Genomic DNA, 22,275 nt, shown 5'->3' on the forward strand with positions numbered 1-22,275 from the left:
GAATGACCACCAGATAATATGTATCCCAAGGCTATTCAGAAGTTAACTGGGATCCTGTAGAAATGTTATATTTGAAGAGATTTAAGAAAGCAGTAGTTTCATATGGTATGCATTCACCTTTTGTGAAGCTGATGTTAAATTCATAGGCAACTGGGAACATAATTATTCCGCAAGACTGGAAAGATTTAGCTACAGCAATATTGAAAGCTGGTCCTCAGTTACAATGGTGAACATGGTGGAAAGAGGAAGCTAGGGCCATAGAACAATGAAGTAGGGCTAGAGGTATTGAAATTTCCCAAGAACAGCTTCTCAGTGAAGGTCATTATGCTGATTTTGAAAGACAGATTATATTTGATGATCACACCTTGGCTCTATGCCATATAGCACCTTTGAATGTTTGGGACAGAGTTGAAGAATTAGGAAAGAGGACTTAGTCATTTACTAAAATTATATAAGGCTCCAAAGAAGCCTTCACTGATTATTTTTTTTTACAAAGATTGACTTCAGCTATAAATAGACAGATATCAGCTGTAGAAGTTAGACAAATATTAATTGAATCTTTGGATTTGGAAAATACTAATTCAGAATGTAAAAGGGTGATTGGGCTTTAAAGGCAAGATTAGCACCAATAGATGAATGGACTAAAAATACAGCTGATATTGGATCTTATACTTATGATGATACTTGGATAAGAGAAGTGATTTCTAAAAATTTGAAGAAAAATCAAAAGGTTAGTTGTTTTAATTGTGGTAAATTGGGTTATCTGAAAAGGGATTGTAGGCAAGGCATTCATGGATACAATATTTTTTTTTCCTAGAGATAATTCAAACAGAAGACCTCAGTCTTCTGAATTATGCAGAGGGTGTGGCAAAGGCCAGCATTGGACTAATGAATGCAGATCAACATGGGACAGGCAAGGTAACCATTTGCCATTGGGAAATGACTTAGGGGGCCTCTCACAGGCTCCCATGTCAAATTTGGTTCAACCATTCCCTGTCAGCATTAGGGAAACTCCTTCAAATAGCAATTAAAATACTTAATGCCTGTTGTTAAAAACCATACTGCTCTGAGTGACAGAAAAGCTTCAATAGAAACAAAATTTCCAGGAGAGACCATGAAACAAGTATTTTGGCAAACTTCTATAAATGATCAAAACCAAAGCTAAAAATACAAGTAAATGGCATTGTGATTGAAGGTTTACTAGGCAGAGGTGTGAATGTAACAATAATTTCACCAAAAATCTTGGCATCCAGATTGGCCTCTTCAGGAGATAAATTCAGCTTCTATGGATTGGAACTTTATCTAAGGTAAAACAAAGTACAAGATGGATCAAGCATATAAGGCCAGAAGTACAGAAAGGAAAGTTAAAACTGTATGTGGCTAACATAGCAATGAGTTTATGGGGACATGATTTGCTACAGCAATGGAATATCCAGATTAACATTCCTCCAATCTCAGAAACAAACCATAAACTAATATATGCTTCTGAGAAAAAACATTAAAAAACATTAAAAAGAATGGTAACTGACTGTTCAGGTTGTATAGAGCAGGTAACAACAGCTGCTGATCTTTCAAAGGTACTAACAGCCCTACCTTTAAGATGGTTAACTGACAAACCTGTCTGGATGGAACAATGGCCTTTGTCATCAGAAAAATTACAGGCCTTAGAACAGCTGGTTCAGGAGCAGCTAAATGCTCAGCATATTGAAGAATCAACCAGTCCTTGGAATTCTCCTGTATGTGTTATTAAAAAGAAATCTGTATAATAGAGAATGGTAACAGATCTAAGAGCTATTAATAAGGTGATCCAGCCAATGGGCTCTTTACAGCCTGGAATTCCCCTTGCCTTCTTTATTATCTAAAGAATGGTCTATTACAATGAATGACTTAAAGGACTGTTTTTGTTTGTTTGTTTGTTTGTTTGTTTTTTGAAACAGGGTTTCTCTATGTAGCTTTGGAGTCTGACAAGAAACACATTCTATAGACCAAGCTGGCCTCGAACTCACAGAGATCCACCTGCTTCTGCCTCCTGAATGCTGGGATTAAAGGCATGCACCATCAGTACCCAGCAAAAGACTGCTTTTTAAATATACCTTTACAAGAACAGGATAGAGAAAAGTTTGCCTTCATGGTACCTATTTATAATAATTCTCAGCCTGCTAAAAGGTATCAGTAGAAAGTTCTTCCACAAAGGATGTTAATCAGCCTTGTGTCAATATTTTGTACAACAGCTGTTAGGAATAATTTATAAACAGCTTCCTCAATCTATAATTTACCATTATATGGATATCTTACTAGCTAAGATAACTTAGAAAAAAATGTTTGAAGAGATAAAGAAAATTTGAGGATTACAAATTGCTCCCAAAAAAATAGAAAGAGGAGATTCTATTAATTACAAAAACTTCAACCACAGAAATTACAATCAAGAGAGGTCAATTATGAACTCTAAATGATTTTCAAAAATTGCTGAGAGATATTAACTGGCTATGGCCCACAATTGAATTGATGATTCAAGAACAAAGTAATTTATTTCAAACCTTACAAGGTAATAAGGACTTAAATAGTCAAAGAAAATTATCAGCTGAGGCTGAAAGAGAATTGACTTTTGTAGAAGAGAAATTATAGGATGCACATGTGAATCATTTGGATCCAGAGCTTGATTGTATTCTGGTTATTTTAGCTTCCATGCATTCTCCTACAGAAATTGTTATGCAGAGACAAGATAGTATTTTAGAATGCATATTTTTACCACACAAACAGAGTAAAAAAATTAAAGACCTATGCAGAAAAGGCTTCTGAATTTATTCTACAAGGAAAATTGAGACTTTGTCAACTAACAGAAATAGACTCAACAGAAATTCTGGTACGTTTTACTAGTGCTGAAATTTCCTCATTATGGGCAGAAAATGAATAATGGCAAAGAGCTTGCAGTATTTTTTTGATAGATTATCAATAAATATCCCAAAAGCAAGATACTTTAGTTTATGAAAAGAACTAATTGGATTCTTCCTCACATTGTACAAGGAACACCAATTTCTGGAGGCTCTACATTCTATACTGATGTAAATAAATAAGGAAAGGCAGGTTATAAAGTCAGGAAATTTAAATAGTGACTCAAAGTCCTTATGATTATGTTCAAAAGTCAGACTTATATATTATTCTCATGGCATTATTAGATTTTCTAGAACCTCTTATATTTTTGATTGTGAGCCACGCTTTAATAGCTGAGCCATCTCTCTACCCCCAGAACCTCTTAATATATTATTGATTCTCAATATGCACAAAGAGTTGTTTTACATGTTCAAACTACTGAACTTATTCCAGATGATTGAGAATTAACTTTGTTATTTATTCAATAACAAGAAATAATCAGAAATAGAAATCATTCCTTGTATATAACACATATCATATCCCATATGGTCTACTAGGCCCTCTAGCACAAAGTAATGATGAAATTGATCAACTGTTGGTAGTAAATATGCTAGAAGCCTCAGTATTTCATAAGAAACTCCATGTTATAGCAAAGGTTTAAAGAAAGATTTTTCTATTACCTGGCAACAAGCCAAGGAAGTTATAAGGAAATGTTCTACTTGTTCTTTGTACAATCAAACTCCTTTACCTGCAGGAAGTAACCCAATAAGGTACTCAAAGAAATGAAATTTGGCAAATGTATGTGTTTCATTTTGCAGAGTTTGGAAAATTAAAATATGTACACCATACTGCTGTGAATGATTGATTGATAAATAAAACACTGATTGGCCATTAGCCAGGCAGGAAGTATAGGCAGGACTAGCAGAGAGGAGAATGGAGAGAACAGGAAGGCAGAGAGGAGGAGACACCAGCCTGCCATCCAGGGAGATCATGTAAAGGCAGCAGGTAAAGCCATGGAACACGTGGTGACATATAGAATAACAGAAATGGGCTGAGTATAAGAGTAAGAGCTAGACAATGGTAGACTTGAGCTAATGGCTGAGCAGTTTAAATAATATAAGCATCTGTATGTTTATTTTATAAGTGGGCTATAGGACAGCCGGAGTTGGTGGGACCCAGAGAGAAAAACTCTAGCTACAAATGGTGCCCCACATTGGGCGCCATAATTCAATTAAGTAGGTAATCTTCAAACACTTCAAAGACCTACAGAATATGGCATTTAAAATGTTTTTAAAAATTTAGACTCTCTAGACAGTGAGACATGTCTGTTCCTAGCAGCACTGATTTACTTCAGAGAGGAGGATGGGCATTGAAGACACTCTATATGGAGTTTATTTTCTTGGCAAAAATAGTCATTTGGGCAAGAAACTGTTCTTGCCTGGACTGCTTGATTGACTGGACATGCAGGACCCATAGGAAGGTGGCCACTGAACTTTGCTAGGCAAAATGGTCCTCCAGGTTCCTGCTGTGCAGTGGAAACTGCCAGACATTCTATAGGACACAGAGAAAAGTGGCTGAGAGACTCTAGGCCTGTGGGCTGAAGACAGATGCCCAAGTTTACAAAGGAACTTTGCATAACTGTCCAGGCTGCCAGCTGCCACTGTCTACTCTCGCAAGACTCCCAAAAGTTATTTGTATCCTTCTCCCATTTCTCAGTTAATATTATATCCTTCTGAGGTCTTTGATATAGTTGAAGACTAGATAGTTATAATTTTCCTTAGTTATGATAAAAGATAAGTTAGATATGAAATCTTAGACTCACAAATATAGGATAGATAGGATATCTTCTTTAACTTTGCCAAATAGACTAGATATTATAAATAGACTAGATATTGTAACTGTAATTCTTGCTTGATAATTGTTTTTTTTATCTGTAATTTTACTATGTGAAAGTTAAAACCTTCCTTCTTGAAAAAAAGAAAAGGGGAAGTACTGTGGGATGTTCTGTATGTTAAGTGTGTTCCTCTGATTGGTTAATAAATAAAACACTGACTGGCCAGTAGCCAGGCAGGAAGTATAGGTGGGATAAGGAGAAAGGAGAATTCTAGGAAGTGGAAGGCTGAATGAGAGAGACGCTGCCAGCCACTGCCATGAAAAGCGAGATGTAAGGTACTGGTAAGCCACGAGCCACATTGCAACTTGTAGACTAATAGATATGGGTTAATTTAAGATATAAGAACTTGATAATAAGAAGCCTGCTGCAGCCATACAGTTTGTAAGCAATATAAGTCTCTATGTGTTTACTCGGTTGGGTATAACCAGCTGTGGGACTGGCAGGTGAGAGAGATTTGTCCTGGCCATGGGCCAGGCAGGACTGGAGAAAACTTCAGCTACACCATACCGTAAATACATATTCAGGGTTTCAATGGGCAACTGCTTTAAGTTCTGTAAAAGCTGATTCTGTAATTTTACATGTATTAGAAGTTATGGCCATTATGGGAATACCTGTGCAAATTAAGACTGACCACCCTCCAGTTTTCATAGTAAAATGAAATAGTTTTTGCATATTACAATATAAAGCATGTTATAGGTATAACACACAATCCTACAGGACAAGCAGTTATAGAAGATCTAACTGCACTTTAAAAGATATGCTTAATAAACTGAAAAGGGGGCAATAAAGACCCCTAGAGATAGATTACAGAATATTTTATTAACTTTAAATTTTCTAAATGCTAATTAGGAAGGAATGACAGCTGCAGGGAGACACTGAATAAGAGAAAAAACTGCTAAATTAAATTAGTCTATATACTTTAAAGATGTGTTGACCTCAGAATGGAAACCAGGATATGTGTTATACTGAGGAAGAGGTTTTGCTTTTGTTTCCATGGGAGAATAAAAGCTATGGATACCATCAAAATTGGTAAAGAGTAGATTTAAATAGGAGAGATCTCTTGATTAGAAGAGGTGATAGTTCATCAACCAGTATGACCATTCAATCTAAACTAACTTATACAATTAACAAATGCTTCTCATTTAATCAGCTATAACTTGCTAAAAAGGGAAACTCCCCAAAGTTAGAGTTGGGGCAGGATTTTGTTTTTGTCTTTTCAGGAGAGTAAAAACATCCAACTAAGGAACCTGAAGATCACTGGACAAATGAGTCATCTGAAGAAAAAGGACGAATCATCCATAGAAAATGTCCCAAGAAAAAAAAGTAAATTGGCCTAATGGTATAGCACATTTCCAAAAGGATAACATTTCATAAATCTTCCCAAATGTTTATTTCTGCTGTTCTCTATAGACATATAAGGCGAGTGGTCTTTTTGTGGTCCCAGTTCAATTAAAAATTAAAGATGGCGGGTTCTGGTCGCAGCAGTTCCTGCAGTGGCGGCGGGGGCGGCGTAGCTCCGTGATGGGTTCGGCCTCGCACGCGCCTCCCACCCAGCGCCCAAGAGGAAGGTTAGCCCAAGAGTGGCGGAGTGGTGAAGCGGCGCTCTGCGAGGCTGTCGGCCAAGCCCACCCCTGCCAAGGTGGACGTGAAGCCGAAGAAGGCCGCGGGAAAAGATAAACCATCAGACAAAAAAGTGCAAACCAAAGGGAAGAGGGGAGCAAAGGGCAAACAGGCGGAGGTGGCTGACCAGCAGACCACAGACGTGCCTGCAGAAAACGGAGAGGCTGAGAACCAGAGTCCAGCCTCTGAAGTCGAAGAGAAAGAAGCCAAGTCTGACTAGCCATCCATTATGTCTGTCAGTGTCCCCACCTCCCTTCTTGTACAATCCAGAGGAATATTTTTATCAACTATTTTGTAAATGCAAGTTTTTTAGTAGCTCTAGAAACATTTTTAAAAGGTGGGAGGAAGTCCTGCATCGTCCCATTTTTTAAGTGTAAATGATTTTTTTAAGAGGTTAAATCACTTGCTGGTTGTTTATTTTTTGGTACAACCAGAAAAGAGCAGGATACTGAATCAGGAGAGGCTGTGACTGTCTTGGGGGTCACCATAACATTCCGTAGAGGGGGCTAGTTTTATATCCTACAACACAAAACATACTTGGAGTCTTGGTCATGCATTTGTGTCTGGAATATTTTCAGTTATTTCTGGTCTCGTGTTTCTAGTAGAACTGTATCCTAAAAACCACTTCCCGGTCCTTGCCCTGTCAGAACTGTCTCTGGTCATGGCAGTCCATTTTCCTAACAATTGTGATAATGTGCTGTGAAAGATTGAAATTTTGAATATGTACTGTATGTGACATAAAATTGTGAGTCAGTGGAATTAAGGATTGTGAGCATTTGATTATTATGTGAGGTCTTAGGGAAAACTTGCCAAGCTTAGGATGGAACATTACTGGACTAAGTTCAAAGAGAAACAACACATGGCTCTTTTAGGTACGTGAACACAATGTATGACTCTTAGAGTTTGGGTCCATGTTTTAAGAATTGAAATGTCTGTGTACTCAACCAATAAAGTCTCAGTTGTGAAAGAGTAAAAAAAAAAAAAATTAAAGATGGCTTTGGAGTTGGAGCATGGCTTTCTCCTTCTCCAAACCCAAACATGCTTGTTAAAGGAAAATCTAAAATCTCTGTCTCATGTCACTAATCTCATATTCATTTGGTTTTATTTTTACTCTATTTTTTTATTCATTTTATATACCAACCACAGATTTCCCCTCTCACCCCTCCTCCTGCTCCTTCCCTTTTTCCTCCCATCCCCTCCTCCAACAGGGTAAGTTCTCCCATGGGAGCACAGCTAAGCCTGGTATATTTAATTGAGGCAGGACCAAGACCCTCCCTACTTTATCAGGGGTGAGCAAGGTGTCTGACCATAGGTAATGGAATCCAGAAAGCTGGCTCATGCACCAGGGATAGATCCTGATCATTTGCTGGGGGCCCCTCAATTGGACCCAGCTACACAACTGTCTCCCAGATGAGAACATGAGAGAATGGGATAGTTGAGCTGGGGGAGAGCAATGAAAGAGATATGTTGATAGAGGGAAACATTATGGCGTAAGGGAGAAACCTGGTGCTAGGGAAATTCGCAGGAATCCACAAGGATGACCCTAGGTTAGGCTACTAGCAACAGTGATAAGGGTGCTTGAACTGGTCTACCCTGATAAACAGATTGATAAATACCCTAACTGTCATCACAAAGCTTTCATCCAGTAGCTGATGGAAGCAGGTGCTGAGATCCATAATCATGAACCCTGGTGAGCTCCAGGAATCCGGTCAAAGAGAGGGAAGAAGAATTATATGAGCAAAGGGGGTCAAAATCATGATGGGGAAATCTACAGAGACAACTGAACCAAGCTCAAAGGAACTCATGAACTTTAGACTGACAGTTGTGGAACCTGTATTTTGATTCTTTAAAACTAGCTTCCTTTACATAATTTTGGGCTTGAGTCTGAATCAGGTAGCTAGGAATTAAGCTTGTGTACCCCAGACATATTTAATAGATTGTGGTCCTTTAAGCTCTCCAAGAGCTGCTTGCACATGACGTTTAAAATGTTTAAGTTTTCTGCAGTAAACCATGACCATTCTTAACAGCAACCTTTGAAGTCTCCAAAAAGATGATAGGGCCCCATAACAATGGTTCCACCTGGATTGTGGTAAGGCCATTAAGCTACCAAATACCACTCAAAGATCAGGTTTGGACTACAAAGGGCTCAGGACAATTTCAAGGTGGTTAGCTGATATGGTCCAGTCCCATAGACCATTCCAATCAGGGCTTCAGATAAGCTCTGCCCTTTCCCATCATACCAAGACTGGACAACAACAGATAGCTCTCCCGGGACTTGACCATTATCTCAATTTTCTCAGCATCCCCTAAAGATGCCATCACCCCCAAACAAAAGGAAGTAATTTTCAGAATATGATGCCCATGTTCCCAATAGTTGAGGTGGGTGTTTTTTGGTCATTTTGTGTATTATGGATGTTTATTATCATTTAGGGGGGTTGGTTGCAAGTTGTTATTGGTCATATTCAGGGAGGAAACTAAACACAGGAGATTAATTCAGGATCGTGTTCAGAAAAGAAAAAGGGAGATACAAATGATAGAATAAAATGGTAGATTATTGAATCTACTTTTAAATTAAAAAGCAACTACTAGTATTAAATATTTTACATTGGTATGGATTTTTGTATATTGATACAAATTTAAGGTTATTTTTATTTTAACATACTGTATATATGTTTCTACTCTTGTTTAAGGTATTGTACTTATGCAGCTCATTTTAAGATGTAATGTAAAGTTCTAGTCCTTAAAAGCTATTGTAGATGGCTGTGTCCCACAGCTCCTCGGCCCCAAGTAAACACACTAAGACTTACATTAATTATGAACTGTTTGGCCTATGACTCAGGCTTATCATTAACTAGCTCTTATAACTTTATTCAACCCATTTCTATTAATCTATGTTTTGCCACGTGGCTTCATGGTGTTACCTGTGTTCCATTATATCTTGTCCCCCCATCCCACAGTGCTCAGTGTCTCCTTGAGTCTGCCTTCTTCTCCTTGTCTCTCTGCTTGGGTTTCCCACCTGTCTCTAATTTGCCTTGTTATAGGCCAAAGCAGCTTATTTATTAACCAATAGTAGTAACACATATTCACAGCATACAGAAAGACCATCCCACTGCAGGCTATTATTACAAACTGTTTATGATAATTAAGAAATGTGGGTTAGAAGTTAGTTGTCTAACAATCAAATTTGTGAACATGTTAGGTATGTTTTCAAGGTCAAACTGAGATATATTTTAGATAGACAGATGTGTGGGGGCCCACAGAGACCCCAGCTATGGCTTGTTTTCATCTTGACTCAAGGTCAGAGAGTTCAAGCTTGTTTCCCTCCTGCAATGCTGTATAATAGGATGTTTTGGCCAAAGGCCTGGTTACCAGGTGTCTTATACTTCAAGGCCTATTTACAGGATGCTTTGCTGTAAGGTGTGCTCATCAGATCTTGAGTACTAAGGAGGCATTTACACTTGATTGTACTTTGTACTTTGAACAGTGATGTCTTTGCAAGGGGGATGTCTTTTTGTCCCCCTTGCTTTTGGGTATATAAAGGCTGTGGGCAATAAAGTCAATGTCTGTGGTATTGACCCAGAACCTCCCAAAGCTATCCTTTGTCTCTGTCTTTTTCTTCATCTACATCTATATTTCATAGCTATTATTTCCCAATTCCACACCTTCTCCTTCAGAACCCATTCAACAAGTCGAGTGGGACTTGACACAGATGGTCTTCAAACACTTCAGAGACCTAAGAATATGACATTTAAGGTGTTTTAAATAACATAATGCTTTTCATGACAGAGAGACACATCTGTTCCTGGCAGCACTAATTTACTTCAAAAAAGGATGATGAGCATCAAAGAACCTGAATATGGAGTTGCTTTCATTGTGGCAAAATTAGCCACTGGGCAAGAAACTGCCGTTGCCTCAACTGTTGACAGTATTCTTTCCAAACTGGACAATCAGGACAGAAAAGAAAGGGACTGCTGAACTTTGCCAAGATAAGATAGGCCAGTCCTTCAAAATTCCCACTTCACAGAAAAGTCTGTCAGGTATTCTCTACCTGTAGGTCAAAATGGATACCCCAATGTTGCAGAGGAACCTTGGGTGACTGTCCAGGCAGTCAGCTATTTCTGCTGCTTTTATGGTTTTGGAAGTTGTTTGCTCTATGACACTTCCTGTTTAATCAGGTAATAGTATATCCTTCTCAGGTCTCTGATGGGGTTGAAGACTAATTATAGTTAGTTTTTCTTGTTACTAACGCAGAAAAGAAACTCACAAAAGAGGTATAAAGTATGTAAGGTTGAGAGACATAAAAGCTTAAATTCTTTATCTAAGAAAATGTTTTGAGGCCTAAAAAGGTAGTTTTGGGTTGGTAATACAAGTCAGGATAGAAAGTAAATTAGGTACAAAACTTTACATTAACCAAGATAGGCTAGATGATGGAATATATTCTCTGAATCTGCCAAATGAAAATGAACTGGACATTGTGAATGTAATTGTTACCTGATAATTGTTTCTATTGTATATAATATTACTATGTTAGAGTTAAAAACCTTCCCTTTTTATTTAGACAAAATGGAGGAAGTGTTATGGAACATTTTGATTGTACTCTGACACATCTGAGACTGCCAATAAAGTTTACTTTGAATCAGGGGTGGAGCTAGCTACTAGTTAAGATTAGCCATAGAGGTTTTGGAGGACCAAGGACACATAAAGAGACTACTTCTACTATAGAAGTAATAGTGTGGGGCTTAGAATGATTCTTGGCATTCTTAGATCGAGGAAGGAGAGAGGAGGTCACTGGTGGCTTCTCTGATCATTCAGGTTCTTACCTTGATATCTGACTCCTGAGTTTTTATTGATAAAGAAAAATTAGATAAATGCTTCTAATTAAAAGGTATCACTAAGAGAGCTGAGGTCTGGGGATGTAGCTCAGTGGTAGAACAATTGCCTTGTATGTATGAGATCTTGAGTTCTGTTCCCACTACAGGAAAGCAAGTGTTTGGGGCTGAATGAGTATAGATTTTAAGAAAATAACTAGAACCCATACCACTAGCAAAGGTTATGTGTTCATATTACTTAAAGGGCTCCTGATGCCACAGGACAGTTAACTGAATCAAAAGACTTTACAGTTTCTTTATGAAGAAGATATTCATGTAGCCCACATATACACAAAAACATTACTAGTTGCCATTAGGGCTTGAACCTGAAGTATCTCTCAGAAGCTGGAGCTCTGAGTGCCTCTTTCCAGCTAGTGGTGATATTTTGGGCATCTCTGGGGTCTCTGGAGGTAGAGCATTGCTAGCGAAAGTAGGTCACCACAGACCAGAGTTTCAGATTTACTTTATTTTGAAGTCTGTGGACTCACGTGTGTCTGTGTATGCATATGTGTTTGTGAGTGCAGGCCGCCTGCCAGAAGGTGTCAGATCCTCATCCTCATGGAGCTGGATGACAGGTGGTTGCGGGCTGCCTGATGTGAGTACTGGCAACAAGTGTGGGCCCTCAGCAAGAGCAGTACATGCTCTTAAATGCTAAGCTGTCTGTCTAGTCCCAGGACCAGACTTAAGCTTACATGTGATCCCTGGCTTCCTGGTGTGTTCTCTCTGCTTCCTGTCCACTGTGATGTAAGTGGTTATCTTCCCCCACATGCTGCTGGTACTGCCATATCCTATCCTTGAGTTCCTGCCTCGTGTCCCTCAATGATGGACTGTAACCTGTAAAATGAAATAATCCCTTCACTCAAGTTGATTTTGGCCAGCATTTCATCATAATAGTAGAAAATAAAACTACAACATCATCCATCCTACATTTTGGTGAAGAATTTGAGTGCACTTGGTCTGTGCTTCTAAAAATGGAGTAAAAATGATCTAAAATCAACAAACTGATATCCTAATCAATTTGACAACAGCACAGCGTTTCCTGCTGGCCGCTGTATAGTAAAGCTCAGGAGTAAAATGTGGCGCAGGAAGATGTGAACATCTTTAAGAGGCTGTGAAGCTGAAGAGAGGTGTCATTCCAGAGAGGTTGTGCAATCTGCATGGAAAATCGAAAGGTACATAAGGGGATTTCAGGATTTGATGAGACCCTTTGGGCCTGCAATGTTAAACACACTCTGTTTTCTGGCCAAGCTCATTTTTTCACATCTCCCTGGTCTCACCTGGAGCTTCAGATCCTCATGCAAGCTGGTGACAGGATCCATTTGTTGGTGGCTATGGGGCCGAGGTCCTGGAAACTGGCTGCCATCTGGGGTACATCCTCAGTGCCAGAGGCACTACCTGCAAGATCCCTCCCAAGAAACTCAAATGTGGTTCCTCCTCTCTTCCAAGCCATCAGAGGAGAATTTCCCACCTGATCAGGTAAATCCTGCCCTGAATAAGCTCCCTGCCCACTTAGTCAAAGACTGCTGATTGGAGACCCTAATTGTATCTGCAAGACGGTCCTATTTAGTGTGGCCACAGAAGTGATACTCCATCGTGTTTGTAGTTCTGCCTACTGAAGCCCAGGAGGAAGACTGTAGAGGGTGGGATCGTGTGCATCTTCCGAATTCTTCCAGGCACAGATCCCTCCAACTCTCTTCCTGGATAGCAAGTGCCTCTGTGCCTGATCACTTGTTCCACTCTTGCCTGATTTTCTCTGTGCTTTGTGGCCAGCAAGTACTTCTGGGCTGGCTTCACTTTCTAGAAAATTCCCACTCTCTTTGACTGTGGGGCCTTGCATATGGTCTCTCTCTCTCTCTCTCTCTCTCTCTCTCTCTCTCTCTCTCTCTCTCTCTCTCCTACTCTCCCTCATCTAGCCAAGTTCTACCCTGTTTTGGGGGCTGGCAGAGACCTTCTCTATAGGGCTATGTTGACTAGAACAGGCAGGCTGGAGATGTAGTCTCACTGTACTCTGTTTGCATGAAACAGTCGGATCAAACCACTGGCCCTTTATGTCTCCAACTGCACTGCTGTCTTCTTAAGCTGAGGGACTGGATTAAAGTAATTTACCATTTTATCTCTTGCAACCAGGGTACCTAGTGGGGCCCAATGAACACACGTTAAATACATAGATTGGTGTTATGCCTGCTTAGCTGTGCCACAGGAGGGGCTGGTCCACCCCCATCCCCCAATATTCTATGATTACACAGTCCAGTCCAAGCACCTCAACTGAAAGTGACTTCCAAACATTTGAAAGCATTGGGGAGCTCCTACCCCACCTGGTTCTGTGCTGTGTGTGACTAGACAGACCACAGCCAGCCAGACATGGCAGAGTCCTCTTCTCCAGCCTTTGTGCATCCCAATGACACCCCCTGTAGGTAGAGGGGTTGGATATGGCCACTCAGTTTCAAAGTCTCACCTGAGCACGTCCACTGTCTTCAGTTGGCCAAACTGACTCGGTGAGGACAGACACTTGCATCCCTTGTCTTTAGTAGTGAAGACGAACCGTCCCCTGAATCCTTGGTCTCTGGAAGCATTTAGGGGTTGCTATGGCCAGAAGGCAGGTATACTGGCCTTCAAGAGGGGAGTCTGTGCTGTCACTGTTTGTCCTGGGGACCTATTGGCCTCTGCTGGACAACTGCATGGTCAGTGGTTGTGTTCCTTAGCCACAGTGGACAGCAAGCAGCAGACCACCCGGGCACAGGCCTGGTTCCTATTTGCCTGTCACCATGCAGCCTGTCCACCTCGGCTGCTTGAAGAAGGCCAGATGCTGGGAGGAATCCGAAGAGGCAGAGAGGTCTGTCTACCCTTGATTACTCCCCTTGGCACTAAATTTCCGGGAGAGTCTGGGAGAAGCAATAGCCAAGCTAATGTCCAGTGTCATGTGACCTAGGAGAGGCCAGAAGCTTCAAAGGAGATACCAAATCCTTAACACAGAGAGAAAAACAATCTTGGAAGAAAATGAAGGAGTAATTTCTCTTTTAGAACAAGGTGGTGCTCCAAGCAAGCTGTGCATAAGGGTTCTTCTAGGCCAAGCATGTTCAGAGTCTGATCTCCAAGAGGTTCTGAATCTTTAAGGCTAGAAGCAAGGACAAACCAATATTTTAAGCTGCCAACAGTTAGTTCTTCTGTCAGTTTGGAGGCGGAACCCATCCCAGTAGTAATTTATTTAGTGGAAAACACAGCAAGCCAGAGCATGTGGAGCTTGAGTTACTGTCCTGTTTCAGAACAGAGAAGTTTGACACAGGGACACTCAACAGAGTCGGGATGCTATTCTATATTACAATGTAAAATTGCTGTGACTTTGTGTCTAAGGGCAGATGGGGACTTGGATTTCTGGATGCTGCTGATGGTGGGCTGGCCCTCAACATAGTAGTGGCTGAGGAGGAGATTTCTGGAGGTAGGTGCAGCTGAAGGACCCCGATGCAATGGTATCTGATATGCTTTTACTTTTTGCCAGCTACAAAAGTCAGTGTCAGCTGACTGCGGGGTAGCATTCAGCAATATGGAGGGAGGACCCATGGGGCTGGAGGAATAATAGACACTTGAGAATGAGAAAGGCAGTACAAAGCATAGTCCCGAGAGGCACAAGCAGAGCTCTCTACTATTCCCGGGGCAGATTCACATTCCTAGGGTATGGACAGCCATGACAGGGTTGGCATGGTGGATTGGCTTAGTTCATGGTGATGGAGGTTTATGGTGATAACTGGTTTATGGTGATAATATCACAGTGGCCTACAGGAAGCAGAAAGTTTGGGCAGGAAGTAGGCAGAGGCTGTATTAGCCTAGAGCCCATCGATGTCTACAAGATCGACTCTGTGCCTAAAAGGTTGCACAACCTCCCCAAACAGTGCCACTAGCTTGGGACCATGTGTTCAAACACATGAGCCAACTCAAAACCTAAGAGTAGGCAAAGAGGCATAGTAGGGGACATAGGCCAGTTTCAGGAGCCGCTGTCCAAGGTTGGCTTTCCTGTGGAAATCAAATTTTGTTTAAAAAACTGCCTTTCTTTTGTACTTTGTGTGAATTACAACAGGACAAGTGCCCACACTGACCAGGGCTCTCCAATCCTTTGAAATCCTATTAACTGCTCTCTAGGCTTGCTCTTACAGCACACAATGAAATGAATATTTTGAATGTGCTCATTTTATAAGCAATGTTAAAATGTTAAAAACAATTTAAATTTGATGTCAAATTTTAAGATAAGTATTTGTGTGGTGTGCATAAGTGTATGTACTTACATGCATAGGTACATGTGAAGGTCAAAGGTCAATATTGAGTGTCATTCCTCAGGTTCCATCCACCTTAGGTTTTTTGTTTGTTTGTTTGGGGTTTTTTTGGTTTATTTTGAGGCAAGGCCTCTCCCTTGGTCCTGTATCTCTTCTATCAGGTTAGACTGCCTGGACAACAAGCCCTAAAATTCTTCAGTCCCCATCTTACCAGCCTGAGATTACAAGCACATGCTACCTTGCCAACTGAGCTATCACTCCCGTCCCAATCATAGTTTTTACCTACTGTTGCCCTCAAGTCAACAGTTAATTGGGTGCCCACTACACACACACACACACACACACACACACACACACACACACACACACACACAGTAGTATGCACATTTGGTACACCTTATCTGAAAATCCACAGTGTATACTATTTCCCATGAGTCTGGCCCTTTTGGATTTCGATGACAGAGTCTAAGATTTGGTTTAAGTTCCAACCACTTTGTAAACTTATAACATGGAAGCCCACATGTAGTTGGCTTCAGGCCCAGCTCCACTAGAAACCTGGGAAATTCTGTTGGGCTCTCTTTATTCTCCCTCATCTGTCCAACTTTGACATCCTTTGTCATAGGCTTATGCTTATTTTATACATTCTCTTTCTAGTAATGGGTGGATGGCCACCGAGGGTCCCATGTGCACACCACTCCAGCATGAGATACAGACAAGAGTGGACAAAACCAGTTTCTATTTCTCAGCACACACTTTTTACATATTATATATTTATTTGTTTATGTTTATTTGTATTTGTAATATTTTTCATATTATGTATTTATTTGTAATTCTTTTCAGGAACAAGTTTGGATTGGGTCTTGTTTCTATCCTTGACTAATCACTATGTTGAAGGGTGGAACCCTGGGGTTCATTCTGGAATATTGTCCCACTTCAGTAGCAGTGAGAGGTCGGGGCATGTGAGGGGCTTGATGACAGGAATCATGGTGGTTTTAAGTTCATGACCCTGTGAAGTGGATGGGGTCAACCCAATAGAAAGGGTTCTGGGAAAACTGAAACAAGTATTTAAGTCGATCACATTTATGCACCCCTGAATTTGATTTGGACAAAATCTTGTGCATAATCTCATCGGTCCTTTCAAATTGAAAGATAAGAAAACAGATGCAAAACACTGAAGAAATGCTCACGCACTTGTTCCACATCATAGACAGAACTCAGGGAAATGAAAACAGTCTGAACCCCAGTACCACTCATCCAGTGGAGAAAGAGATGGACAGAGAGCTGTTGACAACACAGTGTGGTGGGTGTTATCGAGTGAATCAGAATGGCGGTGTCTGGGAGCAACAAGAGATCCTTCTATCACAGTTTAAGGAACCCTCTGTGAGGCGGCGATATCAAAGTTAAGGTCTAAAGATTAGGTATAGTAAGTAAGATAGTGCTAGATGCTGTAACAAGCAAGCTCCCACAATTCAGTGATGTCATCCCCATTTATACCTCATTTTCACAACTGCCACTGGGTTTGGTCCCTGATTCAGAGACTGTGACTCCATTCATCTCTCAGGATATGTTGTCTTTCAGTTGGCAAAGAGGATACAAGTAAGAGAAAACACTCTGGCTTCGATACTGCTCTGGCTATTCCCACTCATACTCCCTGATGAGGTTTAGTCCTAGGCTCACTGGGGACTGGGTCTTGGTGCCAGCTCCAGGCTTGGGAGATCTGGAATCCGATTCTGAACCCTTAGGTGGTTCTGAGACCTTTTCAAGCTCACTGTCGCCGTCTCTGGGACCTCGGACTCTACCTGCTCTGCCCACAGCCTCTCCTCCATGTATGTGTGTGTCTGGACTCACTTTTCTGCCGTCTCCCAAACACGGCAAGTCTGTGTGCTCAGGCCACAGTCTGGGCCCTGTCCGGCTCTGGGCCCTGCCCGGCTCTGGGCCCTGCCTGGCTCTGGCACTTGCTGAACTCTCATATTTTTCCTGTGTTTTTCTTCCATCAACAGTTCTGCACTATCAGCACAGCTGCCGTCGGCGAGTCCATCACATTAAGCCCAAAGAAGTCACACCTGCTTCGCCCAAGCTGTGTATCTCGATAATCCCCCCACAGTCCGAAGTACAAACAGGGGACCATTTATTTTCCCTCTTGACATCCATAAGGCTGTTAAAAGTCTGAATGTGCTGTTAGTTTACATGAAGCCAACTCTAATTATATACTAAAGTGCCATAAAAGGAAGACCAGAGCCTCATTAGCTAGGGGCCTATTTTACATTTTTCTCCTCTGACCAAAACTGTTTAAAAATGAGGGGTGCTATCTCACTCGAGCCAGACATAAATTTCAGGGCTGTCAAAATGCCCTTGCTGAATTCCAGCATTCCTCAGGCCTCAGAATGTTGTGTGTCCACCCTGGCTGTAGAAAGGTAATGTTACAGCCCCTTGACTTTCCCCACGGGGATGGAATCAGTACCTCACACACAGAGCACAAGCAGGTGATGCTGACCAGGGCTCCTTATTTTATGACTTAAGATTCATCCAGAATACTTGTGTTGATCTTTGGGGAGATTTTCCTGGCCTTCCAAGGACTGGGACACCTGGGTCGTGACACCTATGCACCTGGTCCTATACTGAAGTGTCCTTTGATGTACAATAAATAGCTCAGTGTCCACCAAAACAGCCCTGAGGCCCATCACCTCCAGGTCTTCCCTCTGCCTGACGCTAGGACAGAGTACAAGGGTCTATCCCACGTCCTGATTTTGCCTGGGGATTCCCAAGCTGCAGGATGTCTCTTTGAACCCTACCTTCTGTGTTAGCACCTTTCTCTTGGCCAGTGCCTGTTCATCTGCTGGAGATTTTCTCATCTTTGCCAACACCGCCGTTGTTTAGGGCAGATCTACGACTTCAGGCTGCTCCAGGAAGGGAGCTAGTTTACAGTTGCAGAGTTGAAAAAAAATATCCACCCCAACTTCAAACTCTGTTTGCCACTAAATCCTGTAGCAGCATTTCCCCTGCCACCCCTGCCACTCCTTCTCCCCCCCCCCCCCCGCACCCCGTTGGCTTCCAGCTCATCTCTGCCTGAGTGAGTACCCAAGGCTCCTCCTCTGCTGTCTTCTACCCTCTCTGTCACCCTGCACCTCCTTTCATCTTCCACGCCAAAGCTTCTGTCTGTGTGAACGGAACGCGGCTGATAGCTGACATATGAGCAGCACATACCAGTCGCTGGGCTAAGTGTTTTTCACGTAATATTTCACCCAGGCTTCACACTAGCACCAGGGGGTAGATTTACTCGTTATCTTTATCCAGAGACAAGGAAACCTATGGTGGGAAGATGGAAGCCATTTCTCCTGGAAGTGATCCTGTCTGTCGGTGCTGATAAACCCCAGGTCACAGGAAGACAGACACCAGGCTTTATCCTGACTCTCAGATAATGGGGTGTGTGTAGGCATTAGTTAAACCAGTAAATTACAGCCAGTAAGTGCCAGCTCAGCTGCAGTTCTCTGACAGGGGCAATCCCAGCCTTCATTTTATCAGTGAAATAATTGCCAGAGGGCAGGTTGAAAAGCACCAGGGCCAACCTGCCCGATTCAAGGCGCCCAGACAGGCCCGTCTTCCTGGATCCCGGAGCGCTGTACCACTGCTTTGGTTTCTAGAGACTCCTCTGCCTTCCTTCTTCTACAACCGCAGGCTGTGCCACTCGACTGAGTTCCTTGCTGATGGGGGAAGATTTTGTGGACTTTGAGAGAGCTGCACCAGATCTGGAGCTTCAGGACAGATTAGGGGTTCACTGAGATATCACCATGTCTGGCATTTATGTGGGTGTGGACAATCGGATTCAGGTCCTCATGGTTGAGCAGCAGGCACTTTAACATCTTCCCAGCCCTACAACTGGCATATTTCACACAGCCCGATGGCCCCCAGTTTCATCCATAATGAAGTGTGTGTCAATATCTCCTTATTCTTACAGATGCATGGCATGCCACTGTTTAAGGAGATACCTTTTGTCTACTTGTTCACCGATGATCACTTTGGTCCCATCTTGTGGCTATTGGGGCTAGTACTGCTGTCAATGAGTGTCTGGCTGTCTTTGTGTGTAGTGCCCTGTGCCTTTCCTCCAGACCTTGCATGTTTATTTATTATTCCCTTCACCTGCAGTCTGAGCTGCGTGAGAGCAGGAGCGTCCCTCTGCTTGTTCATTGTGATACACTGACTGCTTTCTCTAGCATCCCTCACAGAGAGACACTAGAATAGCAGATTTCTAAGCCTGTGGGAGCATGACTGTGAGCAGATGACTTACCTGCTCTGTGCCTGCTTCCTCACCCAGCAATATGGTAAAGGTCTCAGAAGAGTGTCAGACCTTTGGTGAACGCTCAGCAAATGTGCACCACAACTGTTTGTTACTAGGTATTCACATATGTCGTGAGTCAGTGTTGTGGATGACTGATATGACATTGGAGGTGGATCTATATGCTTCTCTTCTGATAACTTCTCTGTCACACCCTCCTTTATGGTGCTCATATTTGTAGTAGGCATAGATGTGTGCAGGGATACACTCATGCTCTCTGAAGCTAGCTGGCTCAACATACAGATGAATCAGCGGGAAGCCCATCTTGAGGCCCAGGCTGTACACAGAACTATCAATTCAGAAGGCCTGGAGGCAAGAGTCAAGCTTCTCAGGTCCCAGTCACATCGCCCTGATGCTGAGAACCACTGATTGCAAGGGAAGCTGACATAGCCCCAGATGCATGGGCTTGACTACTCAGAAGCTGAGTACCCCTCAACATAGGAGAAAACCATGTGATCTTAAGGAGCACACTCACCATTCACAGAAGAGCTAGACATGACCGATAGTTATAGAATACATGTTTAGCCTCACTGGAAAGCTAAAGGACATAATACTAAAAGAATATTCGGATTTCTTAAATCTCCCCCGCCTCTCTCTCTCTCTCTCTGTGTGTGTGTGTGTATGTGTGTTCTCATGTCTGCCTGTGTCTCACAACTTGTGTGGAGAGCTAAGGGAACAACCTCAGGTGTTGTCCTTGCCTTCTACCTTGTTTGAATTCGGGTCTCTTTTTTGGGGTGGAGTACCTCAGGCAAGGTTCCGGGTATTCCCCGTCTCACTGGAGCTGGTACCACAGACAAAATGTGTCTAGCTTTATGTGGGTTCTGAGGGTTGAATCTGGTTTCTTCACGCTTGTTTTACAAGCATTGCATCGACTGAAATCAATCCCCTGGCTTCTGGAAGAATCTCTTAATCCTGACTCTTGATTTGCTTCTCATCAATTTGGTTTATAATCTTAAAAAAAATGAAGCCAATAATACCTAAGGTTCCATGTGAGGCAGGGCTTTGTCATTCACTATTAGAACATCTGTGTGGAGAACACATTGCATGAATATTGAGCTATTCGCAGACTTTCCTATCTTAGACTTAACAATTGCCTCTCTGAGAAGTTATCCCAAGGAAATTGTCACATTTGATGGCAAATGCTTACATGCAAGAATGATCCTTGTTGCCTTATGAGTAATAGAAACAGTATTAATGTCCATCAGATTATGATTGGCTTAACAAGAGATGGCTCTCGAAACTCCGCTGTGGAATGGCTGACACAGTAGCCTGCATTGCATGGGTCTTGGGACCCTGACTAGGGGCAGCAAGGGAACAAAGACAGGACAGACACACAGACACAGAAAGCTGAGTTCAGGTGTGGGGTGCACTCTGATGGAGGCTGCCTACTACTGCTGGCAACCCAGCACCTTAGCGTGTTTTTTAGTTATAACACAGCGCGTGGGGCGGGGCGCTGACTAGTTTCTGTAGGAGCTCTCTGCAAGGGAGCAGTCACAGGCTGTAAACATCTAGGAGGAGGAAGCTGCTGCAGTCACTAGTCCCTGTACACACTGATCATTCATTCATAAACACTGTACTCAGACACCAGAGGAGAGCTTGCCATGCCTCTTGAGCCTGGCCTATATGGAGAAATGGCTTAGCCAGTTTCCCATGGCTCTGAGGCCCTGGTGTTTGTCATGGCTGTACCATGTGAACAGTAACCATCCATACAGGCCGTCCTCCACTCCCTACAGGTCGAGAAGCTTGAATTGCACTTATAGTCTTTAGAGGCCAAACAACATATTTGTTTTGTGCCTCCTTCATTTAGTATTGGGTCCCTGAATGAGCATCTTGACTTTGCTGCACCTCCCTCAGTTTCTTCATGGTGTTTTACAATTGAGGTAACTGGGTCCTTATGGAACTTAGGTTAGTCAGCTTTTTGCCACTATAATAAAACACTCAAGGGAATCAACAGTTAACATTTATTTTGGCTCACGGGCACTATTTATAGTTGGACTTTTTCTTCATTTGGCTCCCCAGTAATGACACCAAGACTTACTATTAATTATGAAAGCTCAGCAGATAGCTTAGGCTTGTCTCTAACTGGCTCTTATAACTTAAATTAACTCATTTCTATTCATTTACTTTCTGCCTCATGGCTTTATTACCTCATCTCTGTAGTGCCCATCCTGCTTGTTCTGCATCTCCTAGTATCTCTGCCTTCTTCTTCCCAGCATCCTCTCTGCCCGAAAATCCTGCCTAACTATTGGCTGTTCAGCTTTTTATTAAACCAATCAGAGTGACACATCTTCACAGTGTACAAAAAGATTATTCCACCCTTAGTCCATGGTTAATTGACTCTATCACATTTGGGCCTGTGATGAGGTAGTTTATCTTGTGTGGGAAGATGTACATCATGTCAGCAGAGAATTAGGAGAAAAAGAA

Source organism: Peromyscus californicus, unplaced genomic scaffold, assembly GCF_007827085.1.
Source record: "Peromyscus californicus insignis strain IS unplaced genomic scaffold, ASM782708v3 Scaffold_24__1_contigs__length_46423439, whole genome shotgun sequence".
NCBI lineage: Eukaryota > Metazoa > Chordata > Mammalia > Rodentia > Cricetidae > Peromyscus > Peromyscus californicus.